The sequence below is a fragment of the Petromyzon marinus genome, chromosome 8 (assembly GCF_048934315.1).
Source record: "Petromyzon marinus isolate PM22_M1 ecotype Great Lakes invasive population chromosome 8, UKy_Petmar_22M1.pri1.0, whole genome shotgun sequence".
Taxonomy (NCBI): domain Eukaryota; kingdom Metazoa; phylum Chordata; class Hyperoartia; order Petromyzontiformes; family Petromyzontidae; genus Petromyzon; species Petromyzon marinus.
The window spans coordinates 1,329,284-1,357,157 of NC_133674.1; the positions used below are offsets into that span (position 1 = coordinate 1,329,284).

At 45.0% G+C, this 27,874-nt stretch overlaps 1 long non-coding RNA gene across 1 annotated transcript; it reads left to right on the forward strand.

The window, feature by feature from the left end:
* The first annotated feature begins 584 nt into the window (after positions 1–584).
* On the forward strand, positions 585–26,487 carry LOC142924069 (uncharacterized). The gene is made up of 7 exons (XR_012941204.1): positions 585–732; positions 11,434–11,525; positions 14,626–14,748; positions 15,605–15,763; positions 17,922–18,012; positions 18,226–21,282; positions 25,081–26,487. It is a non-coding gene; the product is annotated as an uncharacterized LOC142924069 (long non-coding RNA).
* The last annotated feature ends 1,387 nt before the right edge of the window (positions 26,488–27,874 follow it).

Below are 27,874 nucleotides of genomic sequence, written 5' to 3' on the forward strand. Positions count from 1 at the left end.
GCCACCACTCACCCACAGCCCGGTTCCACTCCTGCTCTGGGGTCGGTCCGCGTCTCTCTAACGGCCAAACTGCCAGTCGGAAGCACGTGGCGCGAGACGCGGGGGTGGTCCAAGGTAACCACGCCCCCGTGACGTCAGAGCCATGAGCTCCTCCCCCTCACACCTGAGCTCCTCCCCCCCTGCCCCCCCTCGCGACCACGCCCCATGGTCCGCCATTTCCCTCCCCCTCGCTACCCCCCTGCCCCCCCTGCCCCTCCTCGTGACCCCCCTTCCCCCCCCGCCCCTCCACATTCGCAACCCCCCATGCCCCCTCACAACCCCCCATGCCCCTTCACAACCCCCCATGCCCCCTCACAACCCCCCATGCCCCCTCACAACCCCCCATGCCCCTTCACAACCCCCCATGCCCCCTCACAACCCCCCATGCCCCCTCACAACCCCCCATGCCCCCCCTTTTTCTCCACCTAACGAACCCCCTCTATGCTCCCCCTCACCCCCCCCTTGCCCCCCCTGCCCCCCCCCTCGTGACCCGCCCCCTCACCCCCCATGCCCCGCCCCCCTCCCCCGCTGCTACTTCCGCTTAGGCCGGGGCCGAGTGGAGGCGGCGCGCGCTGTGGATTGTGGGTGGCGAGCGGCTGATTTGGATTCCCGCTCACGGCCACCGTCAGTGGCTCGCGAAAGCTTCTGAAGCGGCGGCTCGCTGGGCCTCCTCTACGTCGACTCAGCCTGAAGGTGAGAACCTCGCGCGGTGTGTCCACATCAGCAGTGGCGGCGGCGGCGGTGGGGGGAGACAGAGGAGGCGCCTGGCCCACAGCCGTCACGTTCTGCTGAGTTCACGGCGCTGCTTCAAGCAGAGCTCGGCCCTGCTGCTGCTGCTGTTGAGAGGCACTCCCAGAGGGCCGTGTGGCTGATGGGAATTATAATTGTGGTTAAATTATAGTTGTGGTTACAGTTGTTGGTCGTGGTTATTGTTGTGTGGTTGTTATTGTGGTGGTTGTGCAGGTGGTGGCACACGAGTTAACCCATAGCACCAGGGTCTAGCACTCCTCTTGTACCTAGCCAGGCAGAGCAGTCAACCCATGGCACCTGAGTCTGGCCCGTGGCCTCCTCCTGCACTTAGCCTGGCACAGCCGTCAAACCTTGGCACCTGAGTTATTGTGGGGACATCACCGCCACGTAGTGGTGAATGGCGACTGTTGATGTGTGTGGGCTTGTGTGTGAGTATGATGGTGAATGCGTGAGTATGATGGTGAGTATCATGGTGAGTGTATCATGGTTAGTAATACTGAGTGTGAGTTTGACTAATTCTCCTCTATCTCGCTGTCTCTGCTTTCCCCCCTAACTACCTCGCCTGGTGTACAGGAGGTTGTGGGTTCGACCCCGACGCTGATGCCTGCTGTATATTTGGAGTTTGCGTGTCTCTGTCTCTCCCCGTGGTCGTGTGGACTTTTTCTCCGGGTCCTCTGGTTTTTCCCTCCACATTTAGAAACATTCGTTTAAAGTTTTGACTTAAAACTTTCGTGACTGTGATGATGAGCCACTTCGTTGAGCTGTCATTGGTGCCAAGTCGCTTCTGAAGAAGAGATGTTTAGCTCAGTGGACCTTAGTCTAGTTTTCTCTCTCCTTCCCGAGCACAAAAACAAGCAGGAGCAGGAGCATTCTCCACTTAGTGGTGGTGACGACACCACGGCGCTTGTGCCAGGATATGTGCACCACAGATATCCATCACATAGAGACCCAGAGTCATCACACATAGACCTATACACTCACCACGCACATACCCTCAGACTTGCACAGAGAACCATAGACTCACCACAGAGACCCATAGACTCATCAGACAGAGAGCCACAGACTCAAACAGATCCACAGACTCGCACAGAGTCCTATAGACTCACCAAACAGAGACATAGACTCACCAGATAGATACCCATAGACTCAATCGTACCCATACTCACACAGAGACCCATAGACTCACCACAGAGACCCATAGACTCAGAGAGAGACCCATAGACTCACCAAACAGACCCATAGAATCACCACATAGAGACCCATAGAGTCATACAAAAACGCATAGACTCATCACATAGAGAACCACCGAATCAAACAGACTCGCACAGAGCCCTATAGACTCATAAAACGGAGACACATAAACTCACCACACAGAGACCCACGGACTCTCACAGAAACCCATAGACTCACCACACACAGATCCATCGACTCACAGAGAGACCCAAGGGCTCGCGTGTGTGGTTATTTAGTTGAAGGTGGAGGGGGATTACCAACCCCTTGCACCCATCCAGAACTCCCTGTTGCCACTGTGTGGCTGCGAGGCGACGTGAGGTTTACAGCTGGTCAGGTTTGGCGCCCCCCCCCCCCCCCAAATGTCATTTCTCGCAACCACCGCTGCGTTATCGACCGTCGCCATTCGCCAATAAGTGACAGTGACATCACCACGGCGCCTGTGCCAGGCCAGGTGCACTTTGAAGCCACGTGAAGTGTCGAAGGCTCGCTGACCGGAGGTCCTGGAACAGACCCAGGTGCCATGGGTTGGCTGACTGAGATGACTGGCAGATGCACCACCTGTTCCCTGTACTGTGCCAAATTGCTGCATATTTATCATCCGGTGTTCCGCTCATTGTTGTGAGCGTCACTCCTCTGTTGTTGATGGAGGGCGACTGTCTCCAACTGCCCAGTAAAAGCGTCCTTCACGAGCCTCCCTCGCAGAGGCCGATCCCGACACCGCTGGTACCAGTCGTCGGCAAAGCCCACTCAGCTCCACATCCTCCCGTACCGCATCAGTCCACCTTCACTCCAGCCCATGGCGTGCCCGCCCATCTACTCTCAACCACTTACACCACATTCGTTAACGATGCGCACCCTAATCTGCCACTACAGTTGTGTGCAGGGTGTTGTGATGTCACGTAGTTAGACGTTTCTCCTGGCCCCCCCCCCTCCGTTATAACGCGCCGTCTATCTATGGCCTCGTCGCATTGGCCTTCATGGACGAGTGGTGATGGTGAAAGATGATTCAGCGGTGGACACTGAATTACCGGGGCCCCATTTAACGTTCAGGTGACACGGGGCACGGTACGTGAAGAACCTCTTATCTGTTCTGTAAGCAGACTCCTCTGCGTGGGATATTTAACACCTCTTAATGCACAGACAACAGCCAACTCAGCCTTGCCTGCCGGAGGAGCTCGCTGATGATCGGACAGTGTCCAGATCTCTCAAGGATCTGTGAGCTACTCGCACACAAAGATCCCCCGTGTAGCCTTTAACAGACTGTTGGGGCAAGTGCTTTATAACATCATCAAAGGGGCGCTGCAATATGATGCAATCAAAATCACCGATCAGAGATTTTCCTATATATGGTCTTTGTTGATCGTGAATCGAGACTAATTGTATTGATTCCACTCAATCGATCCGGCAGCAAGCTCAAAATGTCCGATTTTATCTGCAATATTCTGCGTTTCACAGATCATTCAAAGCAACGGTATTGATGCCCGATTTGTATGAGTGGGTGGGTGGCAGGGTGAGTGGGTTTGTGAGTGGGTGAGTGAGTGTGTGGGTGGCTTTAGTAGTTGAGCGGGTGGGTGAGTCAGATAATGAGGCGCCGCAGTGGCGAGATGTTAACACCCTCGCCCAGAATACAGGATGTAATCAATTCGATCCCGACCCTGAAGCCTGTATATTTGGAGTTTTCATCTTCTTCCGTGGTCGCGTCGATTTTTTTGATTCCTTGGGGTTTGTTTTACACGTAGGCTTTCGCGACCAATATTATCCATAATAGGGGTTTTTTTGGGTTAGATCGCGTTAATATATAAATGTGTCGTTAAAACCCACCACCACCCGACACAGCCAACTAGTAAGGGTTGTCACGTAATCAGAACATTCCAATTTGTAACTAATACAGCACACCGGTGTGTTGGAGAGTCAAGCCACAACATTTACAATCTGAGTACAACTTTTCGCCAGTAATTACAACTAGCTTCATCAGGCGACAGCCAGATTTGCGGAGAAGTTAGTCTGTTTCGTTCCTTATAAAGAGGCATAGATGTGGTGACCACACTTTGGCGCTCTTGATGCAAAGTGGGGAGGGGGGGGAGATTAATGAGTCAACGTACATTATGCATGCACATTATGTGAACCCTTTGCGCTTGTCCTTCTGGTCCATTGTGTGCATTAAAATAGCCGGGTTTTCCCTCCGCATTTCAAATCAACATGCGTTTAAAGGATTTGAATGCAATAAATGTTTACGTGATAAGCCACTTCGTCGACCTATTATTTGTAACCAGGTCACTTGATATACCTCTGTGGGCCTTACCTGGTAAAATAAAAAAAAATTGTTTAGTTTCAGTTTATTGGATGGTTGAGTGGGTAGGTGGGATTTTGAGTGCGTCGGTGGGTCAGTTGGAGATTGAGTGGGTGTCAGGGTGAGTGGGTGGGTAAATTGGTGAGTGAGTGTGTTTGAGATCCAGTGGGTGGGTTTGTGAGTGGGTGGTTGAGTAGGTGGCTGAGTCGGAGAGTGGAGTGCCATGGTGGCGAGATGTTAACTGCCTCGTCTTTTATAAACGAGGTCATGGGTTCGATCCCGACCCTGACGTCTGTATATTTAGAGTGAGTGGGTGTGTAGGTGGGTGCATAAGTAAGTTCTTGAGTGAGTGGCTTGGTGTGTTGATGAGTCAGTGGGTTAGTGAATGAGTGGGTTTGTGAGTGGGTGAGTGAGTGTGTGGGTGGCTTTAGTAGTTGAGTTGGTGGGTGAGTCAGATAATGAGGCGCCACAGTGGCGAGATGTTAACTCCCTCGCCTGGTATATTGGAGTTCGTAGGTTCCCCCCAACCCTAAAGCCTGTATACATTTGGAGTTTGCATCTTCTCCCCATGGTCGGGTGGAATTTTCTCCGGATTCTCCGGGTTGTCCCTCCGTATTTAGAAACATGCATTTATAGAACTTGGCTGCTATAACGTTCTATGTGAAAAGCCACTTCATTGAGCTGTTATTTGTGGGCAGATTGCTTCTGATAAAGATTTATATAGCTGTGGGCCTTACCTGGAAAAAAAAATAATTTTAGTTCAGTGTTTTTTTTTTATGATTGGCTGGGTGCGTGGGTGAGTGGGTTGGTGTGTGGGTGGGTGGATGAGTGGATGGGTGAGTAGCTGGATGCATAAGTGTGAGTTAGAGGTTGAGAGAGTGGCTTGGTGAGTGTGTGAGTGGCTCGGTGGTTGAGTTTGTGGGTGGTTGAGTAAGTAGCTGGTTGAGTAAGTGGCTGGTTGAGTTAGTAGGTGGATGAGTTCATGGGTTGTTGAGTTAATGGGTGGGTATTTGAGTGGGTGGGTGTGTGGGTTCATGGATGGGAGAGTCGGAGAATGGAGCGCCATTGTGGTGAGATGCGAACCACTTCACCTGGAAAACAGGAGGTTGTGGTTTCGATCTCGACCCTTCTGCCTGCATATTTGGAGTTTGCACGTTCTCCCCTTGGTCGCATGGATTTTTCTCCATGTCCTCCGGGTTTTCCCTCCGCATATAAAATCAACATGCATTTATAGGATTTGGCTGCAATAAATGTCTACGTGATAAGCCACTTCGTTGGCCTATCATTTGTAACCAGGTCACTACTGAAAACGATGTACAGTATATAGCTCTGTGAGCCTTACCTGGTAAAATAAAATTAGTTTAGTTTATTGGCTGGGTTGGTGAATGGGTAGGTGGGTTGTTGTGTGCTTGGGTTGGTGGGTTAGAGATTGAGTAGTTGTCAGGGTTGAGTGGGTTTGTTGTGAGTGGGTGGGTGAGTGGGTGGCTACGTCAGATAGTGGAGTGCCATTGTGGCGAGATGTTAACTTCCTCGTATTTTATGCAGGAGGTTGTGAGTTCAATCCCGACCCTGACGCCTGGAAATTTGGAGTGTGCATGTTGTTCCTGTGGTAGCGTGACATTTAATCAGAGTTCTCCGGGTTGTCCTGCTGCATTTAGACACATGCATTTGTAGAATTTAGCTTCTACGTGAAAAGCCACTTCATTGAACTGTTATTTGTGGTCACGTGGCTTCTGAAAAATATCTATTTTGCTGTGGGCTTGACCTGGTAATTTTTTTTTTAATTTAGTTTAGTGTGTGCATAATTAGGTGGGTGGGTGAGTGGGCAAGTGCATGGGTGAGTGCCTGGGTGGGTTTATGGGTACTGAGTGGCTGGGTGAGTCAGTGCCTGGATACATGTGACGGTGGGTGTTTAAGTGAGTGGGTGACTGTGTGGGTTAGTGGGTGGGAGAGTCATATAGTGGGGGGCCACAGTGGCGATATGTTAACTACCTCGCCTCGCATACAGAAGGTTGTGGGTTCGATCCTGACCCTAATGCCTGTATATTTCCCTCCACATTTGGAAACATGTATTTAGAGGAGTTGGTTGCTATAAATGTATACATGATAAGCCACTTTTTTGAGCTATAATTTTTGGCGATGGTGCTTCTGAAAACAATATTTATAGCTCAGTGGGCCTTACCTGGTAAAATAAACCTGGTTGAGTTAGTGGGTGGTTGAGTTAATGGGTAGTTTAATTATTGGGTGGCTTTATTATTGTTTGGTTGAGTGATGGGTGGGTGGATGATTAGTTATTTGGGTAGTGGGTAATTTGGTGAGTCGGTGAGTGGCTGAGGGAGTTGGAGGTGGTTGGGTGAGTGTGTGGGTTAGAAATGGAGTGGGTGGCAGGGTGAGTGAGTAGGTGAGTGGCTGGGTATGTCCGGAATCACATCTTTTACATACAATACCCTGGTGTCTACAAACTAAGTTGCCTCTGTGGTAGTAGTTACATTGGAGAAACCAAACGCCATGTCTCGGACCGCATTCGTGAACACAAAGCAGACCTTAAACACGGTAGGACCAACACCTCGGCCGTAGCAGATCATTGTTCTAATTCAGTAGGCTCACATGCCATTGACTTTTCCAAGACAGAGGTTCTTTGTAAGCCATCTGGCTTCCATGAGAGATTCGTTCATGAGGCTATCCACATATACAAGCACAGAGACAATTTCAACCGAGAAGATGGATTCTATCTTAGCAATCATTGGAAAGATTTGATAAACCATTTCAGTTCTTAATTGATTGTTCACGCTTACATTGGCTTTCAGACAGCATACATTATAAAATTTCATCTCCCCCCTCCTCTTTTCAAAATATAGATGGACTAGTCCTGGGTAAACTGCCAAATCGCTGCGCGTGACGCTAACGTCTTTTTATATATATATAAATAAATGCGCCGTTTAAAAATACATTTATGCAAACCAACACACCTCAAGATGACCGTTTGAGTTATGGTCGAAACGTCGTGAGAATTTTTTATTGTTTTATATATATTTTATTATTTTGTTGTTTCTCTTCAACGTGACTTTACCGAAAAAACTAAGAATATGAATTACTGCAGTCACGAAAGCTTTAAATCAAAATTTACATGGTATAACATCATATCATAGACAAATTCCACTTTTGAATTATACAATGCATTACTTTACACTACCCTATACTTTAGATTATAAACTATTAGACTTGTGATATTACACTACTATATACCACACTGATGTATATTCATTATGCAATTACGATGCTATATATTGCCTTATGAGTTATGTTAAACATTACAATGTTATACTATTAATTATTATACTACATGTTGTAAACCATACCATTGACCGTGGTGTGTGAAGTATTAAGAGGCAGTGCCAGCGAAAGGTCTGCGGTCTGAAAATCACCATCAAATACAATCAATTAAGAACCGAAATGGTTTAAAACATCTTTCCAATGGTTACTAAGCCAGAATCCATCTTTTCGGTTGAAATTGTCTCTGTGCTTGTATATGTGGATGGCCTCATGAACGAATCTCTCATGGTAGCCGGTTGGCTTGCAAAAAACCTCTGTCTTGGAGAAGTCAATGTCATGTGAGCCCACTGAATTATAACAGTGATCTGCCACGGCAGAGGAGTTCGTCCTACCGTGTTTCAAGTCTGCTTTATGTTCGCGGATGGGGTCCGATATATGTCGTATGGTTTCTCCAATGTAGCTGCTACCACAGAGGCACTTTAGTTTGTAAACGCCCGGGTACTGTATGTCTGGAACCACATCCTTTACAGATGGAACCAGATCACGGATTTTTGTACTGTGTTGAATCGGACCTGGATCTTGTGTTTATTCAGGATTTTGGAGATATTTTTGTGACCCCCGCAATGTACAGTGAGGGAAAAAAGTATTTGATCCTCTGCTGATTTTGTACGTTTGCCCACTGACAAAGAAATGATCAGTCTATAATTTTAATGGTCGGTTTATTTGTGGTGAAGGTTGTTTTGAAAACGAGCTATGTAGCTCATTGGACCTAACCTGGTAAAATAAACATAATTTAGTGTGTAGGTGAGTGAGCGGTGTGTGAGTGCATACGTGTGTAGGTGAGTGGGCGGTGGGTGAGTGAGATATTGGGTTAGAGATATAGTAGTGGGTGGCTTGCTGAGTGGGTGAGTGGCTCGGTGGTTAAGTTAGTGGGTGGTTGAGGTAGTGGGTGGTTTAATTAATAGGTGATTTAGTTTGTGAGTGGTTGAATTATTGGGTGGTTGACTGATGGGTGGGTGAATAATTCCGTGGTAATGGGTGAGTAGATGAGTGGGCGGGTGGTTGGGTGAGTGGGGGATTAGAAATTGAGTGGATTGCAGGGTAAGTGGATGTGTAAGTGGGGTGGGTAAGTAGGTGAGTGGCTGAGGGAGTGGGCAGCTGGTTGGGTGAGTGGGTGGGTTAGAAATTGAGTGGGTGGCAGGGTTAGTTGATGTGTAAGTACTGGGTGAGAAGGTGAGTGGCTCATTGAGTAAGTGAGTGGATGGGCGAGTAGGTGAGTGGATGGATGAGGGAGTGAGTGGGTGGGTGAATTAGTGGGTGGGTGAGTGGATGTTTGGGTGGGTGGATGAGTGAGTGAGTGTGTGGGTAGGTGGTTAGGTGGTTAGTGTGTGGGCTATAAGTTGAGTGGGTTAGTACCTGAGTGAGTGAGTCGGCGGGTGGGTTGGTGAGTTCGTTGTTGGATGAGTGGGTGAGTATTAGTGGGTAGGTATGTAGGTGAGTGATTGACTGTGTGGGTGGGTGAGTGAGTGAAGAGATGGGTAGGTGGGTTGGTTGGTGGGTGCGTGAGTGAGTGAGTGAGGGAGTAAGTGGGTGCGTGAGTGCATAAATGGGTAGGTGAGTGAGTTAGTGGGTATGAGATTGCGTGGGTGGTTGGGTGAGTGGTTGAGAATTAATTTTGATGAGTTAGTGGGTGGGTGAGTCGGTGAGTGAGTGGTTGGGTTAGCGTATGGGTAAGTGAGCAAGTGGTTGGGTGAGTGTGTGGGGTAGTGAGTGATTGAATAAGTGAGTGAGTGAGGGGCTGGGTGGTTGGCTTGGGTAGTGAGATTGTGGGTGGGAAATGAGTGGGTGAATGGGTGTATTGGTCGGTGAGTGTGTGAGTAAGTTAGTCGGCACGTGATTGAGCGGGTGGCTGGCTGAGTGCGGGAGAAGATGGGTGGGTGAGTTAGTGGGTAGGTGAGTTGGTGCGTGGTTGGGTTGAGTGAGGGGGTGGTTGGGTGAATGGGGGAGTGACTGGTGGGTGGGTAAGTTAATGTGGGAGGTTGAGTGGGTGAGTTAGTGTGTAATTGGGTGAGTGGGTCAGAGAGCGGGGTGCCACTATGGTGAGATATTAACTACCTCACTGAGTATACAGGAAATCGTGTATTCGATTCTGACCCTGCTGCTTGTATATTATGAGTTTTAATGTTTTGCCTGTGTCCTCGTGGATCTTTCTCCGGGTCCTCCAGATTTATCCCTCCGCATTTAGAGTCAAGATTTGTTTAGAAGATTTGGTTGCACTAAATGTCAGCTTGATAAGCCACTTCGTTCACGTATCAGTTGTAACCAGATCACTTCTAAAATGTTTTATATAGCTCTGTGGGGATTACCTGGTAAAATACAAAATAGTTTAGTTGTAGTTTATTGGATGGGTGATTGGGTAGGTGGGTAGTTCGGTGCGTGGGTGGGTTAGAGGTTGAGTAGGTGGCAGGATGAGTGGGTGGGTGAGTAGATAAGTGGCTGCTGCGCAGGTGGGTGGGTGAGTGCATGAGGTATAGATTAAGTGGGTGAATGGGTCAGTGTGTGATTTGGGGCATGAATAGGTGAGTGGGTGGGTTAGTGGAGTGTTGAGTGAGTGGGTCGTTGAGTTAGTGAGTGGGGGGTATGCAGGTGGGTTCGTAGGTAAGTGGTTAAGTGAGTGGCTGGGTGTGTTGATGAGTGAGTGGGTTTCGCGATTGAGTGGGTGCCAGGGTGATTGGGTTCATGAGTGCTTGGCTGGGTGTTTGAGTGGGTGGGTGGGAGGCGAGTGGGTGGGTGGGAGGCTGAGCCAGAGTGGAGCGCCAGGGTAGCGGAATGTTAACTCCCTCGCCATTTGTATAGGACATCGTGGGTTCGATCCGGATCGTGACGCCTGTATATTTGGAGTTTGCATGTTCTCCCTGTGGTTGCATGGATTTTTCTCTGGGACCTCCGAGTTTTTCATGCATATTTAGAAATATATATTTAGAGGCTTTGGCTGCTATAAATGTCCACGTGATAAGCCACTTCTTTGAGCTATCATTTGTATGCCACATCGTTTCCGACAAGGATCTGTATAGCTCAGTGGGCCTTACCTGGTGAATTTAAATTAAGTCAATTGTAGTTGAACTATTTAAAGTGAATAGGTGGATGAGTGGGTCGGTGGGTTGGTGAGTGGCTGGTTTAGCAAGTGAGAGGTTGGATGAGTGGGTGGGTGGTTGAGTTGTTGGTTTAGAGATTCAGTACGTGGCAGGGTGAGTGAGTGGGTGGGTGGCTTTACGAGTGGGTGGGTGGGTGGATAAGTCAGAGAATGGGGCGCCATGGTGGCTAGGAGATGTTAACTACCTCGCCTGGTATATTGAACTTCGTAGGTTCAATCCCGACCTTGACGCCTGCTGTATATTTGAAGTTTGCATGTTTTCCCCGTGGTCGTGCAGGGTTTTCTCCAGTTTCTCCAGTTTTTCCCTGCACATTTAGAAACATGAGTATTTTGAGCATTTGGCTGCTATAAATTTCCATGTGATAAGCCACTTCGTTAGGCTATCATTTGTGGCCAGGTCGGTTCTGAAAAATAGCTCTGGTAAAATAAAAAATGGTGTCATTTATAGTCTACATAGGATTGACTTCCCAGGAAGTAACACTCATTGTATAAACCCCAGAAGAATATTGTTTTGAGTCACCCAAACCAGAATGTGAACTGATATATTTGTATTTTCAAACGAGGTTCTCGGCCACAGACCACCTGGACAAATATGATGTAGTTTAGTTTGCATATGAATTATTACTTGGGGTTTGTTGACATGATAAAGTTAATGTTTTCTTTGACAGGTCTATTGTGTTGTACACTCTGACAGGGGCTCAGGCTTGTTGGGGCAGCATCTGGCTGAAATGCACCTTCACAACAGGAAGATTGGAGAGAGGCTTCACAAGGAAGAGAAAACTATCGGTATTGAATCATGAAAATGTAAAACATGTGGAAAACTAGGCCCACCGATCCAACCCTAGCATCATGTCAACTATGTATTATGTTGACATTCCTTCGCACTGAGAGTAGGCATGCTAATCGGATCTAATGAATATGTGTAAACAGGCGATTTGTGTGTAAACAAACACACATTTCATACAGCTGTTTATTAATCGTAAAAATCAAGCGATTGAGCTAGTGAATGAGATACACACATGCTGTCATTATTTCATACATGAACACAACCAGTGAGCCAGCGGTCATGATTTTCCACACCTAATCACATCTCTTTGTTTTAGCCATCTTTGTGATGAAGGGAACTGTATTGTTCATGTGTGTGCAATGTACTTTTATATGAATTATGTTGGGTAATATATGAAAGTCCATCAGGGCAAACTCTTCTGCAAAGGAGACTTAGAGAATTCAACATTGCGTCCCTTTATATTTTTGCTAATCGCAATATTTTTCGATTTAAAGCTTTCGTGACTGCAGGAATTCATATTCTTGGTTCTTTCGGTAAAGTCACGTGGAAGGGAAATAATAAAATAATACAAATAAAACATTATATAATAAAATGTTCACGAAGTTTCGGCCACAACGCAAGCAGACGTCCTCAGATGAAGAAACAGAGCTGTCGGAAAGACAGCGTCTTAATGAACACTGGGCAGTGAACACTGGGCAGTGTTCATTAAGACGCTGTCTTTCCGACAGCTCTGTTTCTTCACCTGAGGACGGCTGCTTGCGTTGTGGCCGAAATGTCGTGAGAATTTTATTATATTATGTTTTATTTGTATTATTTCCCTTCTACGTGACTTTGCCGAAAGAACCAAGAATATAATTGCAATATGTTCAGGAGATAAATGTCAAGGTCTGCTAGCCAAAAGAAGGCTTTAGGAGAGAGTTCATGTAGTTTTGCTATTCATTCATTAAAGGGCAATAGAGTAAATGCTCAAATAAATGTTTTCAGCTAATTTTTTTATATACGCTAGATTTACAAGTCTATAATGTACAGAAAATACCATGGTTGGCCAGACCATCGCTCGGCATCTGCATGTGGCTCCTGGGCAGTTCAAGTGTGGCTTTGCAGAGGCGCTGCTAATTTGTAACTCTTCAATTTAACTTTATATGAAGTGAGAACAATCTGGTATCGGAGGCAGGCCATGAGTACTCCCAGGGCACTGAGATTTCTAAACTCAAAATTCCACAGCCAGTCGACACGAGTCAACTTCTGTATGGCTAATCTTTATCTCTTGTGGCTCCCGCGGCCATCTGAAGATTATGGTATGCTGCTGGTAGGGTCAGGAAAGTTGGTCACCCTTGGTATATATCTGTATATGGGTTGATGATTTTGTGCAATGTTCAGCTGCTCCGTCACGACAGGGGTCCCAGTCAGTTTGAGACTGCTAAATTAAGGTTCTCATGTGCTTTACAGATTTTGATAAAAATTTCAGTCTTGAATTTCTCCCAACAGGTATGGACCCTGGGCAGGAGGATGTAGAGTATGTGGGATTCATACGGCTATATGCTGTGGTTACATCCCACATGTGATCTCCGCTTTAAAGTCATGAAACTGGTTGTAGCCCATTTAAATTTTAATATACCCGTTTAACACGTAGGCTTTCGCGGCCAATATCATCCATAATATCGTTTTTTTTTGGGTTAGATCGTTGAAATATAAATTTGTCGTTAAACCCGCCACCACCGACACAGCCAATTCGTAAGGTTTGTCACATAAACAGAACATTCCAATTCGTGAAGGGCTCACAAGTGACGTAATCACATCTATCCCTCCAAGGAATTAAACAGGTGGATTTCTCTACGAATTTGGCTGTCCACCTAATGATGATAGTTGTAATTACTGGCGAAACGTCATACTCAGATTGTAAATGTTGTGGATTTTCTCTCCAACACTTCTGTTTGCTGTACAAGTAGCGGATTGGCATGTTCCGTTTACGTGACAACCTTACTAATTGGCTGTTAGGTGGTGGTGGGTTTAACGGCTCATTTATTTTTATGCGATCTAACCCAGAAAAACTATATTTTAGATTTAATGTACCCTTTTGTTGAAGGACAGCCTGGGTGAGCAAAGTTTTATAGGAACGGCAATAATGTTTACTTGATTAAATTAGTTTTATCATGGAGCGGTGAAATCAGCTGTTGTTCAGATGTCAGTCTAATTAGTATTACATCGTAGAAATATGAGAGTCCTTTGTGTAATAGTCTATTAACCACTGATGATGGTAACATTGGTTTAAGGTTACATTTTAAAAAGAACTAGATTGGCGTACATTTTATCTTGCATAAGTACACAAATTTATAAAACAATATATTTGATTAAAAAAATGCATATATTTTCTTCCATTGCACACAGTTGTACCATTGATAACAGGGCACACAGTTACAACTGACATCACCAGATGTCACTCAAGTTCCCTCAGAGATCGATCTTGCATAACCAGTGTTCACATAATCAGTTATGTTTTCGCTAATTACCAATTACACTCAGCCAGGTTTGACAGACTTGTATGAATGTATGTTGAACTTCCTTTCCACCGTACATAGCCAACCGTGCTAAACGGAGGTGTGGGAATTAAGTGCAGAACCTATCATTAGGATCAATGCTGTTGTATTTTTTATGAGGATATCAATTGGTGGCTGAAATGAGATGTTCAAAGACTACAGCATGATAATCGGTACATAACATGAGTGTCGAATTATGTCTTAAGAATTACCCAGCCATTTGTACGTAAATTTCAACGTTGCTGGGTGACATCTTAAGTCCGTGTTCTTCATTGCAAGGCCCGCGGGCCGGTGGCAGTCCCTGGTGTCCTTTTTACTGCGACCCCTGACGTGCAGTCCCCGACAATACACACAAGTGAAAACACCCCATCATGCTGTCAAACCCCCCAATGGTTTTAAATGTGAGGTGGCTCTTTCACTGATAATGTCTTATTCGCGAAAGTGGCCCCCCTCCGAAAATGAGTGAATATCCCTGTTTTAGGTCAAGGATTGGCCAAATAAAGTAGGTATTATTTGCTTATGTTTCTAAATGTCCGTAATAAAACTATATTTATGCCACCAGCTGAATGAGTGGCAGGAGGACTGGGTGACGTTCTTCTCACGGCAGCGACTGCAGCTTCAGCTGGACATGATAGAGAAGGACTACGGTGAACGGGAAACCCGCGAGCTCTGGTCTCGGCTTCAGGTTCGTAAGCTGTTTCACTCTCGCCCTTAACCCTTTCCTGTTCCGAGACGACTGCTCATTTCAGGATGGGTCTCGTTCACCGAATCTCGGGACGCGCAAGCGGTTCAGCGGTAATTTTATTTAGAGAGGAATAGCGCCGTTGTTTTTAAAGACATTGTACTCGCCACAGAGCACCGTAGCGACAGGACAGCACTCTGTTATAGCTGGTACCAAACTGTGCTACACACCTTCCCGCACGGCCTTGTGGGATCCTCGGTACTAATAAAGTTTTTTAATATTTACTTCCTATTACGTTCCGATGACGTACACGAGATTCAGCGGTGAACGGGATGCACCCCGCAACTTGCAGTCATCTCGGAGCAGGAAAGAGTTAATACATGTAGCAGTGTAGCTCATCATGTGCACAGCCATATGGGAAACCCATTTGATCGCAGTGGGTTTTCGAGGTGACTTTAAAGGTAAAGTGGTGTTTCACACGCAGGCTTTCGCGACCAATATTATTCATGATAAAGTTTTTTTTGGCTTAGATCGTGTCAGTGTAAATGCGTCGTACACCCACATCCACCCAACACAGCCCATTAGTAATGTTTCTGACATGAACAGAACGTGCCATTTATGTTATTGCTTCGGCACTCTGGTGTGTTAGAGAGGAAACGCAGAACATTTTCAAACGAGTACGACCTTTCGCTGGTGATTACACCCAGCATCATCAAGCAATTGCCAGAAGCGTTCTGGCCTCTGGCAATTGCCTAATGGCAATTGGAGGTGGGTGTACGACGCATGTAAATTTATGCGATCTAACTCGAAAACAACGTTATCATGAATAAAGTGGTGTTGTTTTTTGCGTGGTGTGCAGCTTCGGTTGGGGGATTTTTTTCCGGGATGTAGAGGTGGTTCCGGCACTGCTCCACGGTGACCTATGGACTGGGAACGCTGCAGAGATTCATGAAGGGCCCGTGATCTTTGACCCAGCCTCCTTCTATAGGCACTCGGAGTACGAGCTTGCCATCGCTGGGTAAAAAAAGCTACAAACAACCAAAACAATAGCAGCAACTGCCGTTCACTGCCCTGTCTGTGGCATGCAAGGTTCATTCGTATAACCTCTGTGGCAAGGGCTGGCTCATTAAATAAATAACAGAGACCAGGTAGAGTTGTGGTTGAGATCTCTACATGCTGAGGTCTCCATTCTCTATATTTGCTAACTTACAAAGACTCATCCTTCCTTGCTAAGGCTTTTTGGGCAAATCCTGTTAAAGCTGATACGGTGCACAAAACAATAGTGGAACGATAAAACTCTTATTTATCCACGGCGCTTGAGGATGCTTGAATGTTCCAGAAACTCAGTTTATCGAACAAGGAACCCCTGGTTCAGAGACAAGTTGCCACTGATGTGCTTTACCAGGAATCCAAGCTGAAGATAATTCATTACACGTCAAATGGAATTCAAACCCTCAGAGCTGGGATATGCTTCAGTGAACAAAAACACATTTGACATTATACTTACTGAGCAGCCATTGGTGACCAAGTTGAGACCACAGCATTCCTGCCCTCAATTCGCAGGAACGTTTGTTGATAGATGGCTCACTGAATTTTGAACGGAGGACCTCAATGGCATTGGCTCGGTGCTCTGACATTGAAATTAACCTCGAGCCACTCAATTACCTGCATTACGTTGAATTTGTGAAAATGTTCATTTTGATTTTAAAGCTTTCGTGACTGCAGTAATTCATATTCTTAGTTTTTTCGGTAAAGTCACGTTGAAGAGAAACAACAAAATAATAAAATATATATAACAACTAAAAATTCTCACGACGTTTCGACCATAACTCAAACGGTCGTCTTCAGGTGTGTTGGTTCGCATAAATTAATTTTTAAACGGCGCATTTATTTATTTATAAAAACCGTTAGCGCCACGCGCAACGATTTGGCAGTTTACCCAGGACTAGTCCATCTATATTCTGAAAAGTGGAGGGGGGAGACGAAATTTTGTATAATGTATGCTGTCTGAAAGCCACTGTAAGCGTGAACAATCAATTAAGACCTGAAATGGTTTATCAAATCTTTCCAATGATTGCTAAGATAGAATCCATCTTCTCGGTTGAAATTGTCTCTGTGCTTGTATATGTGGATAGCCTCATGAACGAATCTCTCATGGAAGCCAGATGGCTTACAAAGAACCTCTGTCTTGGAAAAGTCAATGTCATGTGAGCCTACTGAATTATAACAATGATCTGCCACGGCCGAGGTGTTGGTCCTACCGTGTTTAAGGTCTGCTTTGTGTTCACGAATGCGGTCCGAGACATGGCGCTTGGTTTCTCCAATGTAACTACTACCACAGAGGCAACTTAGTTTGTAGACACCAGGGTATTGTATGTCCGGAATCACATCTTTTACAGACGGAACCAGATCACGGATTTTATGTAATGTGTTGAAATGGACCTGGATCTTGTGTTTATTCAAGATTTTGGAGATCTTTTTTTGTGATCCCAGCAATGTAGGGTAAAGTGATGGTTTTGAAAGGCTCCTCAAGAGGGTTCTTCTTCATGGTTTGAGTGATAGCTTTGCGGATTGTATAGTCGGAGTAACCATTAGCCCTAAGAGCTTGGTGTACGTGCTTGAGTTCACTGCTTGTGTGTTCCTGGTCGGATATGCATTGGGCTCTATGATACAGAGTCTTGATGAGAGAATTCTTCTGTGATGGATGGTGGTGGGAATCCGGTTTCAGATAAGCATCCGTATGGGTAGCTTTCCTGTAGACAGAGTGGCTCATTGAACCATCAGGTCTCTTTTTAATTAGGACATCCAAAAAAGGTATCTTGCCATCTATTTCGACTTCCATGGTAAATCTGATGGCTGGGTGTATGGAATTGATGTGGTCGAAGAATTGGTCTAGAGCAGGCCGGCCATGTGGCCAGATGACAAAAGTGTCATCCACGTACCTCTTCCATAAGGTTGGGCGCAGAGTGGCAGTCTGGATGGCGTCAGTCTCAAATTTCTCCATGAAAATGTTAGCTATAACTGGAGAAAGGGGGGAGCCCATTGGGGTGCCCTCAGTTTGTAGAAAGTTCCATTCCAAGTGCAGTATGTATTGGTTAAACAATGTCTCACCAGGGGGGGTACCTCAGTGTTTAGTCCTTGATGAACTAAGTCTTCAATGATTGCAATGGTGTCAGGTACAGGAACCTTGGTGAATAAGGAAACTACATCAAAACTGACAAGCAGGTCGTCTGGGGACAGGGAAATACCCTTGATTGTCGATACCAGGTGAGTAGAATTTTGTTCTGAAGACGACCGTTTGAGTTATGGTCGAAACGTCGTGATAATTTTTTATTGTTTTATATATATTTTATTATTTTGTTGTTTCTCTTCAACGTGACTTTACCGAAAAAACTAAGAATATGTTGTTCATTGTTATGTTGTTCGTGCTGGAACAGCAGCATTGTAAGATTTTGAATGTTTGGTGTTGTTTGGGTACAGGATGTTCCAGGAGCTTTAGCTCTACGCTTCACTCATCCTACCACGCTCTCATCCCAAAGTCACAAGGCTTCGGCAAGAACCAGAAGCTCTAGCAACTCTTCCACTACCTGAACCACTGGAATCACTTTGGGACAGGATACCGAGGGTCATCCATCTCCACCATGCGCAGTCTCCTCAAGTGAATGAACGGTGCAGGAAATCGTGGGCTATGGTGTATGACTATACAAATTCTTATCGGCCATGATATACATTGTTGAATAAAGGCCTTCCCTAAGCCACCACTCAATCTCACAAAACTAGTCCATTTAAATGCTGTGCAATGCCCTAGGCATTCCACGTGAGTGTGACCGGGGGTCCCTTTGTTCCACATCCTGGCCGTGATCTCCACGCGAAAACTGGGTCAGTTAATGTCCGAATCAGAATCTTTAATTAGGCTGGACGAATCTGATGAGCTATTAAGCTCTTTTTCACAGATGTCCAGTCGGGGCGAGTCAGAAAGTTACAACAACAAACAACAATACAAACAGATAGGAGGGCAAAGTAAAGGAACGCGAAGCAAATTTTGACTTAACTTTCGTGGCTGCAGGAATTCATATTCTTGGTTCTTTCGGTAAAGTCACGTAAACACCAAACAAAAACAATAAAATAAAGACCGCTTGTGTTGCGATTGAAACGTCCTGGGTTTTTTGCTTTTATTATTTTCAATTTATTTTTTATTTGTTTTTTTATTGATTTTTTTTATTTAATTTGAATTTTATTTCTTGTTTTCTATTTACGTGACTTTACGGAAAGAACCAAGAATATGAACGCTAAGCAAGTCATGAAATAAAAATATATAAGAGTTCAAATTGCATTAGTGCATCAATTCCTGCCAAATTTTTTTATCACCAAATGCCATTTTGGGCAAGGCAGCATAACAAAAACAATCCCAGATGTTTGACTAGTACCAGTTACAGTGTATGTTTTTGTTGTTGTTTTGCTATGGGAGTAAACCCTTGCAGAGAAAGGGACCAGAATTAGGAAAGCGAAGCCAGGCACTCCTTCAGAAGATGCCATGCACGGGCGTGACCACTGCACCACCCTGACGCCCAAACAAATGGAATTCAAATAATCTGCAATACTGGCAAATAAACCCTATTAGTATCAACCGAATGTCTGGACAATCTGACCCCCTCTACACAAGCAACAGCTGAGAGTCAACGCTGTGATGCTGTGCGATTGGTGCAAGTGACCCATCGTTGTGTTTTAATGTTGAGCGGTTAAACTTGCACTGTTGTGGGGTGAGGTCAAGGCCAATGGCTGCTTCCAGCGGTGTCAAGATCAGCGTTTTGAAGAGGCTCACGAAGGATGATACTTGGCAGTTGGGTGCAGTCTCCCTCCATTAACAACAGAGGGCAGAGGAGCGACGCTCACAACAATTGGCTGAGCACTGGGCGTATACAACGCATGAAGTCGGCAGCAAGTTTATCTCATGGAGTTGACCCGCACACGACAACTGGGTCTGTCCCGCGTGTTCACGCTATAACGCGGTTGCCTTCATTTAGGGAACGCGCACCGCCATAAGGCGACTTTCTTGAGCTGCGCGGTTGAGCGAGACGAGACGGTAACGCGGCGGCGTCCCCCCAAGTTATTTGTAACCCAATTCTGACTGCGCGTGGACATTCATTACGGGGGAAATATTTTCGCTTAGCGCTGCACTTTTCAGGAACGCATCTACTGCGTTAAACGAGGACCCGTCGTACAGGTGCTGTGCACACTGTACTCGGAATCAAAATCTGTTTTGACCCTGGAGAAATCCGAAGCGCTATCAAGCTCTCACTCACAGGTGTCCAGTAAGAGGCGGTGGGGGGGTCACCAAGTGACACGCAGCTTTACCGTGGAGTAGACCGCGAGGACGCCAGCGTCGCCTAGGCAATGCCCCCCCCCTCTGGCTCTGCCTGCCTCGCTCTGTGCACGTGAGGTGTCAACCACGTGACGCGGGCCACTGCGCGCGTTGCGTCACCGCCCACCGTGGGGGGCCCCTCTGCTACGTCCACATCGTACAGTCACACATTCATTAATAGTTACTCTTAATCATGTTTATGGTCATCGTCATTAAAGGTGAGTTTAATAATACTACTACACAATGTGTGCATTAATATATACGGCATGAATAAAATGCACCTGTAAATATTCTAAGTAAGTTTGACCTGACATTATTGCACAACAATTGCCCAGCCACTGTGGGATGTTTATCCTCCAATGTGTATCTGGCTCTGACCTGACTTATATAAAAGTGCAGCTCTGCAATTGCTTGGTCACACCACCACTGGTGAAAAGACCTTCATGAGAGCGAACTCTTTACGAGTATTTGGTCTACTTTTCCATATAACAATAGGGTTTACCCTTTCTGGCAATACAACAGGTGTCAAGATGTTAAAACACCAAACAGAATCCTTATTCAAGGAATCCTGTCTGCATTAACCACACGTACTTGTGGTGAACATGGAAACATGCTCTGATAATATATGCATTGTCTTTGAAACTGATTAGTCCACACCAGGAAGGTCCCATATTCTACTTTTCCACGTTGACCAGATGTGTTGGAAGAGCCGGCTGAAAGCCACACTTTGCTGCATCACACACGACTTGCCGATCAGCTAACTGTGGTGTACCCATTTAGCGACCTCTGGTCTGTGAGTTCAGTTTACTAACCATTAAAAGCATGGCAGCTTTCTAAGTGGCTTTTGTGACAATTCACCTGTGTCATTATCTCTTGCACAGCCTGAAATAAGTTTTGGCGTAAGGGAAGGAAATTATGACTCACCCACCTGCACCTGCCTTGTGCTCCCAGACACCTAAGGACCTTACTACCGCTGTGAGAAATTGACGGGCGTAGACTGCTGCATGGCGATGATGTATTCACGTCGTTCCTGCTGTTTTCCTCTTTTGTTAGGTGATGCAATTGGTGTGCCAACACCTCCAGATGCAGTTCCTGAAGGACGTGGGCATTCGGGACATGTTCGTTTTGCCTGCGAGTTTGTCCGAACACACAGGGAAGTCAGCCTGTTCATCGAGGTGCGTTTCCCATGTTTATTTAACTCGATTGGTCGTCTGTTTGCAAGGTCATGCTGTGCCCAGAGGTCACCCACTGAGTTTTTTTTACCGTAACATTACCGTCACTTGGGTTTGGTGATCGATTCAACAGGGCAAAAATATTTGTAAGAAGCGTAAACATGGCAACGTGATCATTGTCAGGCCACGGAGGACCTTCAGAATGCCGAGTATGATCTTTAAATTTATCCTGGGCTGGTTCGGGGGATATTTGAACAATTTGAATATTGGGGAGATATCGTCTTGCTACGGGTCTGAGTGAGAAGTCTCCCAGCGGTTTTTTGAGTCCATAATCGAGATTTTTGGGTTAGAGCACGTAAACATGCACTCAATGATACACTAAATATGCACTATTTATTTATATATACAGTGAGGCAAAAAAGTATTTGATCCCCTGCTGATTTTGTATGCTTGCCCACTGACAAAGAAATTATCAGTCTATAATTTTAATGGTAGGTTTATGTGAACAGTGAGAGACAGAATAACAACAACAAAATCCGGAAAAACGCATGTCAAAAATGTTATAAATTGATTGCATTTTAATGAGTGAAAAAAGTATTTGACCCCTCTGCAAAACATGACTTAGTATTTGGTGGCAAAACCTTTGTTGGCAATCACAGAGGTCAGACGTTTCTTGTAGTTGGCCACCAGATTTGCACACATCTCAGGAGGGATTTTGTCCCACTCTACTTTGCAGATCTTCTCCAAGTCATTAAGGTTTTGAGGCTGACTTTTGGCAACTCGAACCTTCAGCTCCCTCCAGAGATTTTCTATGGGATTAAGGTCTGGAGACTGGCTAGGCCACTCCAGGACCTTAATGGGCTTCTTCTTGAGCCACCCCTTTGTTGCCTTGGCCGTGTGTTTTGGGTCATTGTCATGCTGGAATACCCATCCATGACCCATTTTCAATGCCCTGGCTGAGAGAGGAGGTTCTCACCCAAGATTTGACGGTACATGGCTCTGTCCATCGTCCCTTTGATGCGGTGAAGTTGTCCTGTCCCCTTAGCAGAAAAACACCCCCAAAGCATTATGTTTCCACCTCCATGTTTGACGGTGGGGATGGTGTTCTTGGGGTCATAGGCAGCATTCCTCCTCCAAACACGGCGAGTTGAATCATTCAGATGTTCATTGGCAAACTTCAGACGGGCATGTATATGTGCTTTCTTGAGCAGGGGGACCTTGCGGGCTTTGCAGGATTTCAGTCCTTCACGGCGTAGTGTGTTACCAGTTGTTTTCTTGGTGACTGTGGCCCCAGCTGCCTTGAGATCATTGACAAGATCCTCCCGTGTAGTTCTGGGCTGATTCCTCACGGTTCTCATGATCATTGCAACTCCACGAGGTGAGATCTTGCATGGAGCCCCAGGCCGAGGGAGATTTACAGTTCTTTTGTGTTTCTTCCATTTGCGAATAATCAAACCAACTGTTGTCACCTTCTCACCAAGCTGCTTGGCAATGGTATTGTAGCCCATTCCAGCCTTGTGTAGGTCTACAATCTTGTCCCTGACTTCCTTGGAGAGCTCTTTGGTCTTGGCCATGGTGGAGAGTTTGGAATCTGATTGATTGATTGCATCTGTGGACAGGTGTCTTTTATACAGGTAACAAGTTGAGATTAGGAGCACTCCCTTTAAGAGTGTGCTCCTAATCTCAGCTTGTTACCTGTATAAAAGACACCTGGGAGCCAGAAATTTTTCTGATTGAGAGGGGGTCAAATACTTATTTCCCTCTTAAAATGCAAATCAATTTATAACATTTTTGACATGCGTTTTTCTGGATTTTTGTTGTTGTTATTCTGTCTCTCACTGTTCAAAAAAACCTACCATTAAAATTATAGACTGATAATTTCTTTGTCAGTGGGCAAACGTACAAAATCAGCAGGGGATCAAATACTTTTTTCCCTCAATGTATACTAAATTCTTCTGTTGATATGTAAACTCTGACTTTAACATAGCCACTTCCGTGACCAGTTACATGCTAATTCGTCACATTAACATTATGCTAATCTCCCAGTTACATGCTAATTTCTGACTTTAACATCCTGCTAATCTCTCACATTAACATAGCTACTTCAATGCAAAATTATTCTGTTGATATGTAAACTCCTTTGTCAAGGCGCTCTGCTCCTCCCATCCAGCTTAAAATACGCTGCCAAGCTTAGCAGTGTTCATTGGAGCGCTGTCTTTCCGACAGCTCTGTTTCTTCCCCTGAGGACGGCTGCTTGTGTTGTGGCCAAAACGTCGTGATAATTTTATTTTATTATGTTTTATTATTATTTTATTATTTCCCTTTTACGTGACTTTACCGAAAAAACCAAGAAGATTAATCCCTGCAGTCACGAAAGCTTTAAATCGAGATCAACACACGTGGTAGGAAACAAGTATCGTATGTTATAATAACAATATAAACATGTAATATTCACGGCAATGGCAGTGTTGTTCAGCGTGCTCTGCTGTGGAAGCCAGCCACATGAGTTTGATAACCAGTCATGGCTAGTATCAGTGGAAAGCAAAATCTGAACTGGTTCAATGCTTCGCTGACCCAGACTGAGCAGTATGGAGTACTAATAAGTTAACCCGATGATACATTATTATTTGGCAATGCTGTTGCTGCGTTGGCAGTGGTACCCAAGAACAATTTACTAAAAAGCTCAACACATTAGTCAGTAATGTTGTGGCCTCAATAGACACAACATTATATGCAACGTTTCGGGCAATGGTCCGTCTCCCATTTGTACAATGAAAAAGGGCCATTGCCCAAAAGTCTACATTTTTCCATTTTTATTTAATTTTAAGGTCATTGTTATTTACGAACGTGTTGAGTTCCCATGATAATTAAGAACAAATTTTGGTAAGAAAAGTCCTGTTACTATGATGAATGTATCCTATAGACAAACATACAAATTCATCACAGGGTTGCCTAAAGCTTGCCAATAGAAAATAATGCCGATCAAGTTGTGGGCACCCGACATTCACTTGCCCTGCGGCCACTCCCTCAATGACACGAGTCGCATCGACTCAGGGTCCCGCGGGTAGTTCCACGACTCGGTGGTCCAGGAGAGTGGCACGAGCGATGCGGGCATCAGCTGGGGCGCCACAGGGGCAGCCACGCTTCGAGTCACTCGCACAGCTCTCTGTTCAGCACGACGTGAACGCATTCCCAGCCTTCTGATCTATGTGGCTTTTCCGAATGAAGCAAATTGTCACTGATAATTTAGCACATTTGCTAAGCTATTTAAAAGTATATATAGCGATTCATTTTATATAGCGTCGTTCATGATAATTGCATCTCAGAATTGCTGAGGAGCCAAAGACCAAGCTGGAATATTGCAAGGGAGGTGAGCCTGCGCCAACAATTGCCCTGCATTTCTATATATGTCCAGATGTTGCCAGCCAATTAGTGAGTGTATATATGTGGAAGGAAACTGGAGCACACAGATAAGTCACTGCTGAGTGCATTAATCACCCTTTGTGACATTTGTTTGTTTTTAAGTAAGAGGAGAGCGGAGTTTTAATGCCATGTCCTGAATGGGCCTTCCACAACAAAGTCCTCATTCAGGATCCCAGTCCCACAGCATTTCAAGCCTGCCTCTCAGTTCTACTGCTCTTTGCACTGAACATTTAAACCTACTTATTGGACCTTCTGATATGCCTTCTTTGGTATCATGACATGCCATTTCCTATACTGGGTCATTGTAATCAGCGCTCCATCATGCCTCCTTGTCAGTCAGTAAACTTCTAACATTGGTGTCGTGTGTGTCTGTTGCAGGGATACTCTGGGGGGCCCTTTGTTTGCCAGGACTCAAACGGCCGCTGGTTCCTTTCTGGAATCGCCAGCTGGGGCGTTGGCTGTGCACGGGCTTACCAGCCAGGTGTCTAGCGCACCGTCGCCAAGTTCATGGACTGGATTCACCAGAACATGCAGTAGTCTCTTACACATTTCTGCACAAGCAGAATACTATAGACCAGGGATATAAATATTATGGGAACTATACATCAAAATAATTAATTAAGGCAATAAATATATTTTTCAAAAACTGATTTAAAGTTAATGTTTAAAGGTTAATTTAATGAGCTGAATACTATATTTTAACTGCACCATAATGCAAAAATGATTTCCAAGTGAACACGGATTTTGGGTCAAATCAGAAAAGTCTTTTTTTTACATGCGTTGTCAATAGCGTTTTTAACTTTTGGGTTTGCCACACATGTCAACGGGCCTGGCAAAGCAAACATGAGCATGATGTTGGCATTGGCAGAAGATGAAGACAGAGCTTGCTATTTTTCAATGTTGCTTAATTCTTTCAAAACTGACACAATGGACAATGAATGCACTGTCTAAATATTTGGCCCAACCTGATTATACATGATAGCAAAGTGATTGTTGTCCAAACTACGTATGATACATTTATATTCTTGTTTTATTTTGACCTGGGTCATCAACTCGCATCTCCCATACATTAATTGCCATGGATGTTGAGCAGTCGGGGTACTCAGAGGGGGTCTATTGGCCTTCTAGGGGACCACTGCAATGATCGGGGCATCCAGAAGGGATGATGAGTTCCACAGGGAGAACGTCCTTTACAGAGGTTGTCTTAGAGTATGTCCATGGCAAGGTTATTGGTGATTATCTTCACCTCCCCCGGTCAACACAGTCCATGAGTTTGTGAGTTTTGCTTTACTAACGACGTGAAAACAAGACTGGTTTGCACAAGGAGCCTGCAAAAAATTTAATTTAGATAACCTCATGAAATGTGCTGCATGGCACTTATCTGAGACGCCCCTTATCTGAGACGCTCCTGTGTAAATGGCGTGATATCAAAACCATTATTATAGTGAACTACATGACGCGTGTAAGAAAACTATATAAACATCTATTGGAAACATTTCATGAAAATATGTACAAAAATGAACACTTTAATAGTGTTTCATGGTATTCCAAAAATCATAGCATATTTGATTGGTTAAGATGGTTTACTGGTCGGGATGATAAATGGCAATGATCCTTCATCATGTAAAAGACTAAGCTGCTCTCAAAAATATATATATTTGAAGATCGTATTCACACTCTGCAACAGTCTATTTTCCACATCAAACCATAATGTGTCTGTCGACTGCAATTGGAAATTGATGCATGCTTAGTAGCAATCGGGTAAATAAACATTGAAATGTGTCACATGTTCGTGTCTGGTGGCTTTTTGCTTGAGATTAGGGATCTTGTGAAAACAGTTATAAGACTTTATATGAAAACCTCCTCCACAGAGGCCGATTTTGACACTGTTGGTACAAGTCATCAAAGTCCAATTAGCTCCATCCACATCCTTCTGTACCACATCATTCCATCTCTCTTCTAGCCTATGACACATCCATTTAGCCCCATCCAGCCAAACAAGCTGTATCATGGGACCTTTTTCCAGAATCAGTGTGAAAAATAACAAAAGGTTTTACCCTTTCTGGCAGTAAAACAGGAAGTGGTGTTAAAATGTTCAAACAACCAATTAGAAACCTGTTGCAATGAATCAAGTCTGCATTAACCACACACGGTACTTGTGGTGAATATGCAAACAAACATGCTCTGATAATATTTGAATTGTCTTTGAAACTGATTGGCCTACACCAGAGATCGCCAAAAGGCGAACAGTACAAAGGCAATGCCACACGTATCGGAGCATTTATAGCTAACCACCGTGCCCACCGCTCCCCACTCACTCGGTGTGCTAACCGCGGTGCCACCACTCCCCCCTCACACAATGTGCAAACCACTACGCCACCAATCTCCACATTCTCACACTGCGCTCACCGCTGCGCCACCGGTCCCCACTCGCATCTAGAATATGAATTAAATGTCCACAGTCATCGTTTTCTGATTTCTGGAATAATTGTGCCAGAAATAATACGAGTTGCATTCCATTCAACATTGGGAAGGGGTCTGCCCTTCGTTTAAGTGCCTGGCTGCTTACAGAATTGTCGCAGACTGTTTTGCCTCAGCAGCTTTCCTCTTTTCTCCTGATGACGATCAAAACGTCGTAGTTTTTTTGTTATTTTTAAAAATTATTTTCTTTCAACTTATCTACGTGACTACCGAAAGACCCAAAGAATATGATTTCATGGATATTTATGAGGTCTGTTGCTGAGGGTTTCAAAGAAGTGGAGGCCTCTCTCAGTACATAAGAGTGAGGGGTTGTAGGTTTCGGCTTGGGTCATGGGTACGGGTTATTTTTTGGCATATTTTATTTTAAAAAAATCGAATTCCAATGTCGTGGATATTGTGATGTTTGGATTATTGACGGTAGAATTAATATTATTGCGAATATTTATTATATTCTCGTTTCATGCCACTGATTATTGATGTAAAAAATAGGTTCAAATTTAAACGGCATGCAAAGAAGGTTACAGTTAATTATGAAACAATTCGCAACTGTTGATTTATGTGTTGTAGTGTATGATTGTCTGCTCGACTCAATTTCTGAGGATCTCACGTTTATTTCTATATTATTGTACATTTTACAGTAGTGCTATAAAAATAAAATGAAAAAAAATGTGAGATTTTCACCACAAACTAG